Here is an 18,131-nt window from a genome sequence, read left to right on the forward strand (position 1 = left end):
CTGGGCTTCTCCCAACTAACACATACAAAAGATTTAGAAAGCCTGTACTAAAAGATTCCTGGCTTTCACATGTTTCCTGAGTGGCCTATTGAAAATCAAATAGCTTGAGCCCTGAGGGTCCATCCTGGACCACTCCCTACTATGTTTTCTCCTAACATACTTTGACTTTTGTCCTTCCTGCAGATCAATACTAAGAAACTAAGGACTCCTTTGGGAACCACCTAATCATAGTTTTTGGGATAGAAGTGAAATGAAGATCATTGAGGTCAATTTTTGGATATCTGAAATAATTTTTGTTCAGTTTGGCTATTTCATCTAAAATAAAAGTCATTAACAGATATGATAAATGACAAATAGACATACTTAATATTGTGTTTAAGACATCCTAGTAGTTGTTTAAAAAATGAAACAATTCCTTTGCCACTTTTAGAGGAAAATGACTCTTATTTCCCTCAATAGGGCTGTTTGCCTCAGTTTCCCCATCTGTAAGGTGGTGATGATACCTCCTAGGGTTGTTGTGAGGAAAAAATGAGATGATATATGTTAGGACATTGCAAACCATAAAGCACTATATAAATACTAGCTATTACTGGCAGCTTTGGGGGCAGCTAGGTGGCATAGTGGATGGAATGCCAAGACTCATTTTCCTGAGTTCACATCTGGACTCAGACTCTTACTAGTTGTGTCACCCTGGGCAAGTCACTTAACCCTGTTTGCCTCAGTTACCTCATCTGTAAAATGAGCTGGAGAAGGAAATGGCAAACCACTCTAATATCTTTGCTAAGAAAACTCCAAATGGGGTCACGAAGAATGACTGAATGACTGAACAACCACAACAAAGTGGTGCAGATAAGATTGTTGGGCTTGGAGTCAGGAAGACCCGAGTCAAAATTCAGCTCAGACACTTACTAGCTTTGTGACCTTGGGTAAGTCACTTAACCTCTCTATTTGTCTCAGTTTTCTCATCTGTTAAGAAATAACACTTACTTTGCAGGGTTGTTGTGAGGCTCAAATGAAATAACATTTGTAAAGTGCCTGGAACATAGTAGATGTTTTATAAATGTTAACTATCCTAATTTTTATTATTATTATTTCCACGAAGGGCACAGGGGTATGCTGGTAAATGTTTAACAACTGGCTCTCCAAAAAAAAAGAAAAGAAAAGAAAAAAGTTCTCAAGACATACTTTTAAATTTAATCTGAATTATTAACATTTTCTCCATCACTTTCTTAAGTTTAGACAATCGACAAAATGATAAATTAATTTCTAAGTTGTAAATGCTCACACTGAAAATTTAACAGTTGACTCCCTGAGTAGCATACCCTTGCCTCTTCCACTTTCCTATTGCCACTCATTGCCAGCTCAGCAGAACTAAGGCAAGGTTGCTTTAAAAAAAATAATAAAAAGCAAAAACAAAGAACCTGAGTTCTATTGCCTTTTGGACCTGTCCCCTGCTGGAGAGAGGGGAAGGAAGGGAGGAGAAGAAAACTATGGGCCAGGCACTGTGCTAAGCACTTTACAAATATTATCTCATTTGATCTTCACAACACTTCCATGAGGTAGGTGTTATTATCATTCTCATTTTACAGCTGAGGAAACTGAGACAAACAGATGTTAAGTGACTTGTGCTCAGGGTCCTAAGCTAGTAAGCGTGGGAGGCCAGATTTCAACCTGAGTCTTCCTAACTCCAGGCTCAGTGCTTTATCCACTGTGCCCCTTAGAGCTCTAAGTGGAGGACAGATATCCTTTACTGATAGGCCACATCATCTCAGTCCAATGATGAACTTCTTCCTTGCCTTATTTAAAGCTTCCCCTTCCTTGGCTCCTACCCAACTCTTTTCTCTCACTTCCTCCTACTTGCCTGATCATTATCTTTCCCAAATTCAAAGCTGCCACCTGAAATTGCAGCTCTTCCATATGTCCCTAAAACCTCTCCTAGGAACTGCTCTCTGTCTGAAGTGATGAGCCTCACTCACTGAAAAGAATCCCTGCCCCTAAAGGGTGGAGTTGGAGAAGGGAAATGCATATATTTAAAATCTTATCAGTCTCTTCATCTAGTATTCTGTTTAAATATTATTTCTTGTCCTACTTAGATCATAAACCCCTTAGGCATGGGCCATGCCTCTACATGCACAGCATAGAGCAGAAAACACTGTCGGCACTCGACAGATTAGTAATAATGTAGTTTCAAAATATTAATAATTGGAGGATGTAGGTATACATTTTTTAAGCGGCAGGAAACTTTAGCTAGAAATGCATTTCCCAGGAGCAACAGTAGGAGTCTTGACAAGAGAATCTTGAGTCCTGAGATTTACATCCCTGCTTTCAGCAAAATATCCATGACTTTTGACACTAGGGGATGTTTATATATGAGTGGGTGAGTGGATGCTATGATAAACAGTTAAACAAAACCTCTCTGAGAACTTTGAGTCCTGCCAAGTGAAATCTGGGGCCACATAGACGGCAATAACAAGTAAACAGCTCTGGGACAATCCTGTAGTGACATAAGGACAAAGAAATTGATAAATGGAGTGCTTTGAAAAAAATCATTATTATTTTGATTATTAGCATTTGCAGGCAGGGGTCCCAGTGTGTTCTTTAGAATAAATATATGCTGGGTCAGACCAGTGAAATATCTGCTGGTTCACCATTCTCCCTGATTGTTTTATCAAGAGACGGTGAAAAAGTAGAGTATGTGGCCACCACCATAGAGATACCCAGAGAACATTCAAAATATCCCTTAAGAATTGAAATAGATCTGGAGAATGTTGTAGCTAGAAATGACCTTAGAGCTATATGTAAGTCATAGATTTAGAAGTAGAAAGGGGACTTTAACATCATCTAGTCCAAAACCTTAATTTAATAATGGAGGAAACTGAGGCCCAGAGAAGTAGCTTGTCTATCGTTACTTTCAGAGCCAAATAAAGAAGGTCCCAAATCTGTAAGAATACAAGCCATTCATTCCCCAGTTGATAAATGGCCAAAGGATATGAACAGGCAGTTTTCAAATGAAGAAATCAAAGCTATTTATAGGCATATGAAGAAGGGCTCTAATTAGATTAGATAAATGCAAATGAATACAACTCTGAGGTACCACCTCACATCTATCAGATTAGCTAATATGACAAAAAAGGAAAATGATAAGTATTGGAGTGGATGTGGGCAAATTGGAACACTAATGCTTTGTTGTTGGAGTTGTGAACTGATCTAACCATTCTGGAGAGTAATTTGGAACCATGCCAAAGGGCAACGAAACTGTGCATATCCTTTGATCTAGCAATACCACCACTAGGTCTGTATACCAAAGAGATCATAAAAAAGGGAAAAGGACCTACATGTGCAAAAATATTTGTAGCAGCCCTTTTTGTGGTGGCAAAATATTGGAAATTAAGGGGATGCTCATCAATTGGGGAGTGACTGAACAAGTTGTGGTATATGAATATAGTGGAATAGTATTGTGTGGATAAACAGGCAGATTTCAGAAAAAGCTGGAAAGACTTGTACAAATTGATGCAAAGTGAATTGAGCAGAACCAGAAAAACATTGTACACAGTATCAGCAACATTGTGTGATGATCAACTATGAATGACTCAGCTCTTCTCAGTAACACAACAAGTACAAAGACAAGTACAAAGTACAAAGACAAGTACGAAGGACTTACAAAGGAGATAAAGAAGTAAGGGACTCTGAAAGCAGATTGAAGCATACTTTTTTCACTTTTTTTTTCTGTTTTTTTTCCCCCTTTAGATATGTTTCTTCTTTCGCAACTGTGACTAATATGGAAATATGTTTTACACAATTGCTCATATTTAACCTATATCAAATTGTCTACCATTTTAGGAAGAGGAAAGGAGAGAGAGGGAAGGAAAAAAATTTGGAACTCAAAATCTTGTAAAAGTGAATGCTAAAAATTGTCTTAACGTATAATTGGGAAAAAATAAAATACTATTAAAATTTTATTTATTTTTTTAAAAATTTATTTATTTTTAGTTTTCAACATTTACTTCCACAAGATTTTGAGTTCCAAATTTTCACCCCATCTCACCCCTCCCCCCACCCCTAGATGGGCATGCATTCTGACTATCCCTTCCCCTAGTCTGCCCTCCCTTCTATCTCTCCCCCCCTTATCTTATCCCCTTCCCTTTCTACTTTCCTGTAGGGCAGGATGGATTTCTGTACCCCATTTCCTATATTTCTTATTTCCCAGTTGCATGTGAAAACATTTTTTTTAAAGATGTGTTTTTAAAACTTTGGGTTCCAAATTTTCTCCCTTCCTCCCTCCCCACTCACCTTCATTGAAAAGGCAAGCAACTCAATATAGGTTATACATGTGCAGTTATGCAGAACACTTCCATACTAGTCATGTTGTGAAAAACTAACTCTATTTCCCTTAATCCTATCCCACCCCACCATTTATTCTATTCTTTCTTTTGACCCTGTTCCTCCTCAGAAGTGTTTGCTTCTGATTACCCCCTTTCCCAATCTGCCCTCCTCTCTATCATCCCCCTGTTCTCTTGTCCCCTTCTCCCCCTATTTTCCTGTGGGGTAAGACAGATTGCCATACCCAGTTGAGTGTGTGTGTTATTCCCTCCTTAAGCCAAATCCTATGAGAATAAGATTCATTCATTTCCCCTCCACTGTAAGAGCCTTTTCTTTTCTGTTTTTTTTTTGTGAGATAATTTACCCCGTTCTACCTCTCCCTTTCTCCTTCCCCCTTAATTTTAAAATAAAATACTATTAAAAAAAAAAGGTCCGTACTAGTGAGAATAATGAATCCCATTAAATAGTGACCTTATTTGTATTCACACTGAATATTTCCAATGGACTGGAATGAAATATGGTAATTAGTTCCAACACATTGGGAATATTCAGTGTGAATCCAAATAATGCATAACAACTTTGCATAGTACAAATTTGTGTTAATTAGGTATCACTGCACCACGAGAAGGACTAGAATAAGCATTTCTGCTTCTTCCAGTACCTTACTCAGTAACCTTCAAAATCAGGTGAAAGAGCTGAATTGTGCTTAGATATATATGCTTGTAGGACTTTTAAAACTTTATTTATGCATTTCATTTTTCACATCACAATCACTTTCCCATGCCCCCTGCCATTGTATTTTTTTTCTTACAATGGCAACAACAATAGTTAAGCACAGTTTCAATATAGGGACAGCACTGGAAAGAGTTTGCAACATTTTGTAACAGTAGTTTACCACTTTTACTGAAGAGGAAAATGTATTCCAATGTCAGTCACTAGGAAACAATATTAATTGTTATATTTGTTGACTAGTCAGCATGCATTTATTAGACACTTACTATGTGCCAGATTTTGTGCTAAACTGGGGATACAAAGAAACCAAAAACATGGTGCCTGCCCCCAGGAAGTTCATATTCTAACGAAGGGAGAAGATGACATGAAAACAACCATGCACATACAAAATGTATACAGTGTAAATAGTTCTACTGTTTTTTAATATTTTTATTTGTATTATTTTAGATTTGGTTTATGTTATTCTCCTAGTTCTTCTGTTTTTGTTCAACAACAGTTTACAAACATCTTCCTGGGTTTCTCTGAATTCTACATATTCGTTGTTCCTTATAACACAATATTACATTTATATACCATAATTTATTCAACTATTCCACAATTGGTGGATACTTTACCCACTGTTATTTTGCTATTAGAAGTGAGACTATGAATATTTTTTGTATATTTGGGACTTTCTTCCTGTCTTTGTCTTCCTTGGGAAGTGTGCCTGCAGTGTGGGTCACCTAGGACAAAGGGTTTAATGTGTTTAGTAAATTTTCTCACATAATTTCTGATTGATTTCTAGAAGAGTTGGAACAATTCACAGCTCTGCCAGTAATGCATAAGTCTGCTTGTCTTCTACAGTCACTATTTCAGTATGGTATTTTCTCATCTTTGACAATTTTATGGGTGCAAAGTAATACTTCACAGTTTATTTAATTTGCATTTTTCCCTATGGCTGTTGATAGTTTACATTTTGGGGGGAAATTTTTTGTTCATATCCTTGGCCACTTGTCTATTGAGGAGAAAGTATTAGTTAACCTTAACATTTATGCCAATTCCTTATAATAATGATAATAGCTAAGATAGTGCTTTAAGGCTTATAAAAGTACTTTATACGTATTTAATCGGATCCTTGCACCAACCCTGTAAAGTAGGTGCTATTATTATCCCCATTTTGCAAATGAGGAAACTGAGGAAGATGGAAAGTTAAGTGTCATCTGGGGTCATATAGCTGGTAAAGAGTCTGAGGTAAGATTAAAATGTATGTCTTTCTGATTCCAAATCCAGAACTCTATCTACCGTATCAGTCAATATTTATTAAACACCTACTATACTCCAGGAACCACAAAGCGTAGAGGATACAGAGAAAAGCAAGACACTCAGAGAACTCACAGACTGATAGGGGAGAGATAACATCAAAAGAACTATGTATCAACCAGATATATGAAGGATAACCTGGAAATAATAAATGGAGGGAAGGCACTAGCATTTAGAGGCATCAGGAAATATATCTTATAGAAGATAGAATTTTATCTGGGATGTGAAGGAAGTAAGGAAAGTGAAGAGGCAGAAATGAGAAGGGAGAGTATTCTAGGCATCAGGGACAACCAGAGAAAAACCCAGGAGTCTGACGATGGAGGCCAGATGGAGGAGTAGCAGGGAGGCCAGTGTCATTGGATTGCAACTGCCTCTATATATCTTATATCTCTTACATATACCCTCATACATCTTGGATGGATGTTAGGGTTTTTTTTTTTTTTTTTTGAGGCAATTGGGGTTAAGTGACTTGCCCAGGGTCACACAGACAGTAAGTGTCAGAGACCGGATTTGAACTCAGGTCCTCCTGACTCCAAGGCCAGAGCTCTATATACTGTGCCACCTAGCTGTCCTTTTTTTTTTTTTTTAAGGCTATTGGGGTTAAGTGACTTGCCCACAGTCACACAAATAGTAAATGTCAAGTGTTTGGTCTTAGGTCAGATTTGAACTCAGGTCCTCCTGACTCCAGGGCCGGTGCTCTATACACTGCGCCACCTAGCTACCCCGTTAGCTTTTTTTTAAACAGAGATATTTGATGGAAAGATTTTTTTTCCCCAATTGCCAGTTTCTCTTTTTCTTCTTCTTCTTCTTCTTCTTCCTTTTTTTTTTTTTTTTTGCTGAGGCAATCGGAGTTAAGTGGTTTGCCCAGGGTCACACAGCTAGTAACTGTTAAGTGTCTGAGGCCAAATTTGAACTCAGATCCTCCTGACTCCAAGGTTGGAGCTCTATCCACTGCGCCACCTAGCTGCTTCCTTCTCTCCTTACTCTTTTTGCATTGATTTTATTTGGGCAATAGTTTAAAATTTTTTAATGTAATTAAAATTGTCTATTTTGTCCTTCATAATCATCTCTATGCTTTGTCTTTTTATGAATTCTTTCCCAATTGTAGCTGTACAAAGTGCTTCCTTCTGTTCTCTTCCAAACTTTTTAATGATGTGTCCTTTTATATTTGGACCACCTATTTACTTAGAGTTTGTTGTGATGTATGGTGTAAGATGCATTCTAAATTTATTTCTCATCAATCTACTTCCCCATTCCCCCTACAAATGAGTCCCCTTCTCTCCCTCCTCCCCCACCCCAGTAGTTAGTGTTCTTGGAACACTGGGTTACTATGTTCATTTGGCTCTAGGTCTTGCTTATTTAGTCTGTTCTACCTTTAATAATTTTTCATCAGTAGCAAAAAATTTTGGTAATTTCTGATTTATAATATAGTTTGAGATCTTGTAATGCTTAGTTACTTTTATGCTTATTTTAAACAATTATTTCTCTTGATTTTTTTTGCCTTGGTTAAATAAGAGTACGATTAACATTTCTGCCATTTTACAGTTAATTATGATTTTTTATACTTTTGAATTATTAATTATTTTTGTTAGGGTATCATTTGTTGCTGAGATATATTTATATTCCTTAATTTTGTTTTTAGAAATATTCATAGTTTTCTTAAATCTACTTTTTTTTTTTTACAATTATTTGTTTGGTTCTCCAATTTCTGTTTATCTTCCTCTTAGATTTATGTAGGTCAGAAGGAAGAACATTGAAATCTCCTTTTTTGTTTTACTATCAAATTTTTTTTTTGCATTTCAGTTAGTTTTTCCCTTAAGAAATTAGATACTATGCCATTTGGTTCACATATATTTAATAGTGATTTATTTCAATTTCTATGATGCCTTTAGGTATAATATAGTTTCCTGTTTTTTCTACTTGGCATTAACTGGTTTTTGTGTCCTATTTGAAATCATGATTTTTTTTTGGAATTATTTAAAACATAATAAGTTTTGTTTTACATCCAATAAAGGGAAAAAGGCATAGGTTCATCTTGGATACAACCAATCAATCAATAAAAATTTGTTAAGTACCTTTTGTGTGCCAGGCACTGTGCTAAATGCTGGGGATATAAAAAAGGACAAAAGACCATTCCAGCTAGGGGGAGACAATGTGCAAACAAATATATACAAGCAAGCTATATACTGGATAAATAGAAAATAATTGATGGAGGAAAGGCGCCAGAATAAGAGGGGTTAGGAAAGGCTTACTATAAAAGATGGGATTTCAGTCTAGACTTAAAGGAATCCAGAGAGGTCAGTAGCTGGTGTTGAGGAAGGAGAACATTCCAGCCATAGGGAAGAGCCAGAGAAAATGCCTGGAGTGGAGAGATGCAGTGTCTTGTGTGAGGCATTGTAAAGAGATCAGTGTCAGTGGATCAGAGTACATGTTGGGGAGTAAGGTGTGAGAAAACTGGAAAAGTAGAAGGGGGCTAGGTTATGAAGGGCTTTGAATGCCAACCAGAGCATTTTGTATTTGATCCTGGAGGTGATAGGGAGCCACTGAAGTTTGAGTAGGAGGGCAGATTGACATAGACCAATGCTTTAGGAAAATCACTTTAGTGACTGAATGGAGGATGGATTGGTGGGGGCAGAGACTTGAGGCAAGTAGATCCACCAGCAGGCTAATACAAAAACCTTATAGTATGTAACTACATTTTGTGACTTTATCATGTGAGATGGTAGTGTTAGTGGTGGTGGTGGAGGAGGATGAAGGCAGGATCACATCTCCTCTCCCTTTCACTGGTAATTTGAAATGTAAATTTTGCCCTTTACTTGTGATTTACTTTATCTTGTGATTTGACAACTTTTCTTGTACTTCATTGTTCTCTTCTTTATTTGGAACTGAAATACTGTCTAGTTTTTGATCTTAATCAATCGACAAGCAATTATTTAATGCCTATTACCTTATGTGCCAGGCACTGTTGGCCCTGGGAATAGGAAGACATCAATGAAATGGTATGTCTGAGTGAAGAAGTGTGGTGATAAATGCTTAAGAACCAGCTCTGAAAGAAATGACGTACATGTGCTACACTTTAAGTTTAATGAACATTTTCTCCATCTTTTTCTTAAGCCTGGACTAGACAATCAACAAAACCATAAATCAGACTTTTACTTATTTATTTATATTACTCAATTCATTTTATTTATTTAGGCCTTTAATTAATTTATTTGAGCCTTTCTTTCTTTCTTTAAGCCTTTGCCAATTTCTAAGGTATAAATATACACACAGAAAATTGAACAATTAGTCCTCCCAGAGCTGGTTTGAGCTATCCCTAGCATCTCCCTGTGTAGGTACCTTTTAACATTCTTTTTACTTGAGCAAATTGAGGTGGAGAAGTAAATGGCAAACCACTCCAGTATCTTTGCCAAGAAAACCTCAAATGGGGTCATGAAGAGTTAGACATGGTTGAAAAATGACTGAACAGCAAAAAATGGCATATACACTATATGTAAGGCATATAATATGGCATAGACTATATGCCTTACATATCATATAAGTGCCTCCTATAATAAGGCATTTACTATATGATAGTATCCAGGAATGCAAAGACAAAAAGAAATAGTGCCTGCTTTCAAGGAGTTTTCATTTTATTTAGAGAGATATAATACATGCTCAGGAAAGTAAATATAAAGTATTTACAAAATAATTTCAGGAGGGGAAGAGTACCACAGGTGGGGATCAGAAAAGGATTTCTGTAGGATATTGTATGTGAAGTGAGAGTTGAAGAAAACCAGGGATATAAAGAATGGGAAGTAAGGAGGAAATACATTCTAGGCATGGGGGGACAGCCTATTTATTCAAAGACACAGAGATGGAGTTTGTTCATTTATTCATTCATTCAACAAACATTTATTAAGTGCTTGCTATATATTTTCTTTTCTTTTTTTCTTTTGGAGGCAATTGGGGTTAAGTGACTTGCCAGGGCCACAAAGCTAATAAGTGTCTAAGGTCAGATTTGAGGTCATAGGCCAGGAGGCCATCTCCAGTAATCCTGATCTATATCCGGCCACTGGGCACAGATGGCTCCGGAGGAGAAAATGAGGCTGGTGACCTTGCACAGCCCTCCCTCACTTAAATCTAATTCACTTGCAAGTCATGGCATCATCTTCTTAATGTCATGGTCCTCCTTCGAGCACAAAGCACAAACAACAACAAAAAGTCTGAGGTCAGAATGGAACTCAGGTCCTTCTGACTCCAAAGCTGGTGTATTATCTACTGCACCACCTAGCTGCCCCTCGCTATGTAATTTCACATTTACACGATCTCATTGAATTCTTGTGATCACCCTGTGAGGTGCTCAGGGCAGGTGTGATTTTCTTTGCTTTATAGATGGGGAAACATCTTCAGACACACTATGTGACTTGTTGCAGGTAGAGCTGTGATAAGAATACAGACCTTCTGTCATTGACTTCAATGTTCTTTCTAGTAAACAACTCTAATACATGATACATCTGGACCCTAACAAAAGACCTGTTTGCTAGGCTAGTGTAGAAAGGGATAATATTGAACCAATGAACTGACTGATTGACTGGCTGTCTAAATAAACCACCAAGAGCATCTGCTCATCCTGTGTGACTTCAGGATAGAAGCAGCAGAGAAGGATCACTGAACTTGGAGTCAGAGGAGACTCAAGTTTGAGTCTTGCCTCTGGTGCTCACTGACCCTCACCTGCTCCAGAGCTTTACTTTCCTCTCCTGTAAATCAGGGGTAGGGGCTAATTGCACTTATGATTACATTGATGTAGAGAATGCCCAAATGAGCAAATTGCTTCTAGCTACATAAATTGGCGCCTTTTCTTCAACTTACAATCTTAGGGAGCTGCCAACACTGAGATATTGCCTTGTCCAAAGTCACACAGCCAGTATATGTCAGAGGCAAGACTTGATCCCTGGTCTTTAAGATCCAGTCTTCATCCATTTCACCATGCTGTCTCTCACCTGTAAAACAGAGATGACGGTTGTTGTTGTTGATTCATTGTTGTTGTTCAGTTGTGTCCAACTCTTTGTGAGCTTATCTATGAGGCTTTCTTGGCAAAGACACTGGAGCGGTTTGCCATTTCCTTCTCCAGTGTGTCCACATTTTACAGTTGAGGAACTGAGGCAAATAGGGGTTAAGTGACTCGCCCAAGGTCACACAGGTGGTGATTATATGAGGCTGAATTTGAATTCAGGTTTTCTCCAGTGCTCTATCTACTGCACCACCTAGCCTACCCACAAAATAGAAATTGTATGACTCTAACAGGACTGTTCTGCTGGTGAAATGATGTATATAGAATAATGTACAAGCCTTAAAGCTCTCTATAAATTTTGATTCATTATGTAGGGTACACAAGATACATAGGATTTGTATCTAGGCAGGACTCTATTTGGTAATGAAATGTGTTTTTAAATGGCTTGTTATAATCCCATAGAATGTAAGACCCTTGAGGACAGGGACTGTTTTGTTTCTGTCTTTTTATTCTCTGCGTCTAGCACTTGGTAGGGACTTAATAAATACTTCTTGAATCAAATTCAATACCTGACGAAGTGGCTGATAATGACTGATGGGTGGAACAAGGTTCAATTTTTAAAGCCTTAATTCCTTTTTCAGGTTGATTGCTGCCATCATGGGGAAAACACAGATAATGGACCTAGTCAGGAGGGCTGGGAAATTGCTGGAGTGACATTACAGAAAGGGATATAAGAGACTTAGATTGGAAAACGTAATTTGTGCCATCTATTCTACCTTATTTTTTTCCCTAAAAGCATCATATAGATTCAATGACTCTAAATGAACTCTAGGCCCCTATGATGTAAAAAATGAGGTTCTAGTGAGATCTATTTTAAATATGTCATATGACTTCTTGGCAGTCATGGAAAATCAGTAATTGAGGTGGCTATTCAAAGTCTTTCCTAGATTCCTAGCTTGTTAGGCCTGGAAGACATCTTAGAGAACACCTAGTGCAGACTCCTTATTTTCACAGATCATAGGATCATAGGTTTAGGAATGAAAGGGACCTCAGAAGTTGTTTCTTAAATTTAGAATAAAAGAAATAAAATTGAAAATTAAAAAGAAGTTATTTAATACAATTCTTTTATTTTACAGGTGAGGAAACTGAAGTATAGAAATGAATGATTGAATATATTAATGAATGCATGAATAGTTTTTCTTAAGCACTTTTTATGTGCCAGGCATTATCGTATGCTTGGTGGGTATAAATACAAATGTGAGACAAGTCCTCCACTCAAGGAGGCTACATTTTGGTAGGGAGGATGGATACAGCACATATTGTGGAATGATGGCCATGGGAGAGGTGTTTTTGGTTTGGGAAGTCACAGAAGGGTGAGAAGAGCAATAGGGCAGATTACTGACATTATTGATGTGCCCTTTCCAAATAATAGTAGTGTTAATTTGCTTTTGGTTCCCAGAGCCTGAGGTGGAAAGTGAATGGGGGAAAGAGGGAAAATGTGGGATTCCTACAGCAGTGAGGCAAAAGGCCATATAGCTGGGGTGCGGCATGGTTGGGTCTGAGTCTGGCTAGATGTAGTAGGCTCTCACCAATCAGGACAGAATAACTGTAGGGCAAGAGATACAGAACTGGGAGGCTTAGCTCCTTTAAGGAATGGTCTCTGGAGCTCTCTTTGGGGAGAACAGTATTGGAGGTGGCAGCAGTAAATGAAGATGGCAAGATGGCAGGAGTAAAGCCATGTTAAGTTGCTTCAGCGAAGTCATACAACTAATGGTAAATTTGGAACTTGTACCCATCTCTCTCTCTCTTTATTTATTTGGCAAGGCAATGGGGTAAAATGACTTGCCCAGGGTCACACAGCTAGTAAGTGTCAAATGTTTGAGGTCAGATTTGAACTCAGGTCTTCCAGAATCCAGGGCCAGTGTTCTATCCACTGTGCCATCTAGCTGTCCTCATACTCATTTCTCTTAACTCCTAGTCCATTGCCTTTTTTTCACTGTCCCTTACTACTCATGTACAGGAACCAGAGTCCTCTCACATAGCTGTTCTGATGCATCTGGCATTCAGTGAATCAAACCTATTTTTAGCTCATTTATGAAGCTGAAATCACGGATTGTAAGTAGTCATGGATATATAGCTCACCCTCCCCTCTTACCCTGAGATTCTTGGCCTGGAAATAATGAGACTGGGGACCCTTTTGCCAACTTTTCATGAAAGTAAAATATCTAGACCTTAGCTCTCTTAGATTGCATTTCTTCAGGTTAATGTTCCCTGAATTCTTGTTGTTGTTGAATCATTTCAGTTGTGTCTGACTCTCCATGACCCCATTTGGGATTTTCTTGGTAAAGATACTGGAGTGGTTTTCCATTTTCTTCTCCAGTTCATTTTCCAGATGAGAAACCAAGGCAAATGAGGTTAAGTGACTTGCCCAGGGTCACACACAGTTAGTAAGTGTTTGAGGCAGGATTTGAATTCAAGTCCTCCTGACTCCAGGGTTGATGCTCTATTCATTGTGCCACCTAGCTGCCCTCCCTGACATCAGGCACACCATAATAATGATAATGATAACAATGGTAATGATAACACACGATAGGAAATCAGATGCATAGGAAATCATAATAATGACTCACATTTATACAGTGCTTTAAAGCTTACAAAGCATTTTCTTCAACACCAATATAGTGCTTTTGGGTATATGAAAGCACAGCAAAAACAAGCAACTAGTTACTTAACACTGGTCTGAAAAGTTAGTCCACAGGACAATTGTTTGAAATGAACTGGTTGTATATTATCTTTCTCATAGGAGTAGCTTGAATAAGGCAATAGAGGAAGTTTATAATGGAGGTGTTCTAATGCTTAATTTATTAGTTGACTTTCTATGAGATACTAGATATGTTACTTACATTTTCTTGGGTTAGCTTGGTTTCTAAGTACAAAAAAGTCACGAATTTGCTCTTCAATGTACCTTCCTTCTACTCTCTCTATGTCTTGTTTGTACCTAAATATTTGCTTGTTGTTCCCCTCCCCCCATTATGAAGTACTCATCTATATCATTCCCACAAACTGTGAATGTCTCAGGGGACATGGTGCTGGGCCATCTCTCTTCTTCCTTCATTCTATTTTATTTTGTGATCTTATTGACTTCCATTGATTCAATTATTGTCTCTATGCCAATGATTCTCAGATCATTTATCCACTTTTCTCCTAACCTCTAGACTCGCATCTCCAATTACTTATTAGACACCTTAAAGTGAATGTCCCATAGATCTCCAATACTCTACTCATGTCTCGCTCCACCTTAAGCCCTTTTCTTCCTCTTAACTTCCCTATTACCATTGAGGGTATCACCATTCTCCCAGTCACCCAAGGTTGAAACCCAGATGTTGTCCTCAACTCCTGTCTCCCTCTCACTCCCAGATCTAACCAGTTGCCATGTCTTCTCATTTCTACCTTCCTAATATGTCTTGTATAGGGCATTTTCTTTCATCTGTTACTGGCAGCCTTCATCACCTCATTCCTGGACCATTGCCATAGACTGCCATTAAATCTCTTTGTCTGAAATCCCATCTCACTCCAGTTCATCCTCCATTCAGGGTCAAATTGATCTTGATAAAGAGGTCTGGCCATGTCACCTCTTTATTTAAGTGGCTCCCTATTACTTTCAGAATCAAATGGAAAATCCTGTTTGGCACTTGAAGGCATTCATATCTTGGCCCCTTTCTACCTTTCCCATCTTCTTACACATTACTTCTCCCACATACTCTTTGGTCCAGTGACATTGAGTAACAATAACAATAAATAGTAACTAACATTTTGATAGGGTCTTCTATGTGCCAGGCACTATACTAAATGTTTTACAAATATTATCTCATTGAATCTCATAACAACCCTTTGATGCAGGTGCCCATTATACCCATTTTACTGATGAGTAAACCAAGACATACAAAGGTAAGTGACTTGCCCAGGGTCACAGGGTCACATAACTATTAAGTGTCTGAAACCAGATTACAAACTTAGATTTTCCTGATTCCAGGCTTAGAGCCCTATATCCATTACGCCTCCTAGCAACCCGATTGGTCTTCTTGTTGCTCCTTGTATAAGACATTACACCCCCAAACTTCTTGCACTTTGACTGGCTATACCTCATGCCTAGATTGCTCTCCCTACTCACCTCCCCTTCCTGGCATTCTTCAAGTACCAGTTAAAATCCCAACTTCTAGAACAAGCCTTTCCTAATCCTTCTTAATGCTAGTACCTTCCCCTGTTGATTATCTATAATTTATCATGTGTGTAAATATATGTACATATAAAATATATTATATATGTATTATTTGTATCCAGTTGCTCATATTTTGTCTCCCTATCACATACTATGAGTTTCTTGAGAGCAGGACTATTTTTTTTTTTGCCTTTCTTTGTATCTTCAGCACTTAGCACAGCGCTTGGCAGTGCCTGGCACATAGCTTGTTAACTGACTGACTATGCAAGCAAATACAGATGACTGGGCCCATCATTGGTTTGCCCATTCCTTCTATCTTGTCTCTGGTGCCTCGCCAGTTGAGTATCCCTCCCTCACCCTCTGTAGCTGTATCACAACAGCAGCCAGAAGTAGCACTGGATATTCTCCAGTGAGGAAAAGCTAGGGTGTCTCTGAGCCAATGCCAACTGAAAGTTCAAGCGCAAAGTGATGGCCAATGGGAAGGTTCTGTGAAATGATCCAGGCTTTCTTGAATCTCATGAAGAATTTATAATGAGCAAATATTATGAGAAAAGAACATAAAACTTCTGTTTCATATTTAAACCTACAATGCCAAGGTCTGTTGTGGGTAGAGCATTTATGTTTTTCAAGTGTATTTACCTCAATAACTCGATGCAATACTGCCCTCAGATAACAATGTCACTTGTGCATTTTGGGCATGTAAATTTAAAGTGTCTAGTGCATGGTTGGTTGGAAATCTTCAAGAGAGTCCTCTTGGACGGGAAAATTTTGGAACATGAACTCTTACTTATTCATCAGCTTAATATCTACCTGGTCCACAATCCTTACTGGTAATCTGAGGGTTTTCTCATTGACTGAAGACTTATTTTCCATTACTGGAGAGCCCAGGAGTTTTAAGGAAAACAGCTGATGACATTTTTTAAAAATTATTTTTGACATTCTTTTTTATTTTTTTAAAATTTTGAGTTTCAAATTCTCTCTCTCCATTTCAACCCTCCACCACTAACTTTGAAGGTAAACAATATATCAGTTATACCTCTCAAATAATGCAAAATTTATTTCCATAGTAGTCATATTGTAAAACAAAGCAACAAAAATTGTAAACAAGCAAGAAAATTATACTTCAATTTGCACTCAGAGTTCATCAGTTCTCTCTCTGGAGGTGGATAGTATTTTTTTTGTCACAAGTTCTTAGGAATTGTCTTGGATCATTGTATTGATCAGAATAGCTGAGTCTTTCACAGTTGATCATTGTTACAACATTGCTGTTACTGTGCATGATGATCTCAGTCCTCATTTCACATTGCATCAATTCATACAGGTCTTGCCATGTTTTCTGGAAACTAGCCCCCTCATCATTTGTTATAGCACAATGGTATTCTGTCACAATCATATGCCGTAACTCGTTCAGCCATTCCCCACTTGATGGACATCCCCTCGATTTCTAATTCTTTGCCACCACAAAAAGAGCTGCTGCAAATATTTTTGTACATGTAGATCATTTTCCTTTTTCTTTGATCTCTTTGGAGTATTGACCTAGTAGTGGTATTGCTAGGTCAAAAGATAGATCCTGTTAGGCATAATTCCAAGTTGTTCTCTACCAACAGTTCATTACTGTACTTATTTTCTCTCATCCCCTCCAACATTTGTCATTTCTGATAGGTGTGAGGTGGTCTCAGAATTGTTTTAACTTGCCTTTCTCTAATCACTGGTGATTAAGAGCATTTTTTCATATGTCTATAAATAGCTTTGATTTCTTCTTCTGAAAACTGCCTATTATTATCCTTTGATCATTTATCAATTGGAGAATGGCTCCTATTTTGTATAAATTTTACTCAGTTCCCTGAACATTTGAGAAATGAGGCCTTTATCAGAGAAACTTGCTGTAAAATTTTTTGATATTACTTCATTGCCTATGGTACCTTTCAGCAAAATGTAGTTTCCCTGATTATCTCTCTTAATTAGGTCTATTTTTGCTTTTGCTTTGTCTGAGATCATGATTGCTACCCCTGTCTTTTTTTACTTCAGCTGAAGCATAATAGATTCTGTTTCAGTCCTTTATTTTAACTATGTATTTCCATTTCAAGTGTGTCTCTTGTATACAACATATTGTTGGATTCTAGTTTCTAATCCATTCTGCTCTCTGCTTCAGTTTTATAGGTTAGCTCATTGCATTCATATTCACAGTTATGATTACTTTCTGTGTGTTTCCCTCCATCCCATTTTGTTCTATTTCTCTCTCTCTCTCTCTTTCTTTCTCTCCCTCTTTCTCTCTGTCTCTGTTTCTCTCTCTGTCTCTCTCTCTCTTTCTCTCTCTTTCTCCTGTCCCTTCTCAAAAGTCTGTTTTGCTTCTGACCATTGCCTCCCTTAATCCACCCTCCCTATTGTCATCCCCATGCCCTTATATTTCTTATTCCCTTCCTCTCCTATTTCCCTAATGAATAAAATAGATTTCTGTATCCAACTGAGTATATATCTATATCTATATCTATATCTATATCTATCTATCTATCTATCTATCTATCTATCTATCTATCTATCTATCTATCTATCTATCTATCTATCTAT

General features: G+C 37.7%; 1 pseudogene; it reads left to right on the forward strand.

Moving 5' to 3' along the window:
* Positions 1 to 15,268: 15,268 nt before the first annotated feature.
* Positions 15,269 to 18,131, forward strand: part of LOC114053954 — a 5,801-nt pseudogene continuing 2,938 nt past the window's right edge.

This window comes from Vombatus ursinus, unplaced genomic scaffold (assembly GCF_900497805.2).
Source record: "Vombatus ursinus unplaced genomic scaffold, bare-nosed wombat genome assembly UNPS02014812.1, whole genome shotgun sequence".
Lineage (NCBI taxonomy): Eukaryota > Metazoa > Chordata > Mammalia > Diprotodontia > Vombatidae > Vombatus > Vombatus ursinus.